The sequence below is a fragment of the Carlito syrichta genome, unplaced genomic scaffold (assembly GCF_000164805.1).
Source record: "Carlito syrichta isolate Samal-C Ts95f unplaced genomic scaffold, Tarsius_syrichta-2.0.1 Scaffold309188, whole genome shotgun sequence".
Lineage (NCBI taxonomy): Eukaryota > Metazoa > Chordata > Mammalia > Primates > Tarsiidae > Carlito > Carlito syrichta.
In genome coordinates this window covers 16,177-16,993 of record NW_007253284.1, presented here as the reverse complement: position 1 = coordinate 16,993, position 817 = coordinate 16,177, and the positions used below count along the sequence as shown (strand labels likewise).

The window sequence follows — 817 nt, the reverse complement described above, 5'->3', positions numbered from 1 at the left end:
CAGCAGGTCGAGGCTGTGGTGGCCAGGAGCGGCCATTGCACTCCAGTCTGGGCGACTGAGGGAGACTCCAACTCAAAAAAAAAACAAAAAAAGAAATATTAACCGACCACTTGCTCCAGGCCAGGCCCTGTTCTGGGCACTGCTACAAAGTAGCAGCAGCTAATGACCCCTGGCATGGACCATAAGCATTAAATCATTCCAACTGCCTTAGAAAATGGAGTTCGGTTACTATCATGCTCGATTTATAGATGAAAAAGCAGGCCCAGTGAGGTTAAGCAACCTGCCTGAGGCTGAACAGCAATTAGGTGGTAGAGCCAGAATGTGAGCCACTTAGCCACCTGAGGCCGAATGCTGAGCCATCACAGCAATTTCTTCACCCTGGTGGGGTGATATTCTTGTGAGGTGGGCAGTCAGGAAAAGAAACAAAGAAACACAAACAGAAAACCAATTACACCTGAAATACAATTGGGACAAAAGAAAGCAGGGTAAAGGCGGGAAGAGGATGACTCCTTTACAAAGAAAGGTTATGGCCAGGCGCGGAAGGGCTCACACCTGTCATCCCAGTACTTTGGGAGGCGGAGGTGAGAGGACTGCCTGAACCCAGGGGTTTGAGACCAGCCTGGGCAACTTGGTGAGACCTCGTCTCTACAATAAATCAAAATATCAGCTGGGCGTGGTGGCGCACGCCTGTAGTTCCAGCTACTTGGAACAGAAGGATCACCTGAGCCCAGCAGGTCGAGGCTGCGGTGGCCGTGAGCGTGCCACTGTACTCTAGCCTGGGGGACAGAGTGAGACTCTGACTCAAAAAAAAAAAATG

General features: G+C 50.7%; 1 protein-coding gene across 1 annotated transcript in view; it reads left to right on the top strand.

Annotated features, from left to right (window-relative positions):
• The window catches only part of IL27RA (interleukin 27 receptor subunit alpha), a gene marked incomplete at its 5' end in the record, with an annotated part of 14,095 nt that overhangs the window by 6,401 nt on the left and 6,877 nt on the right, over positions 1-817 (top strand).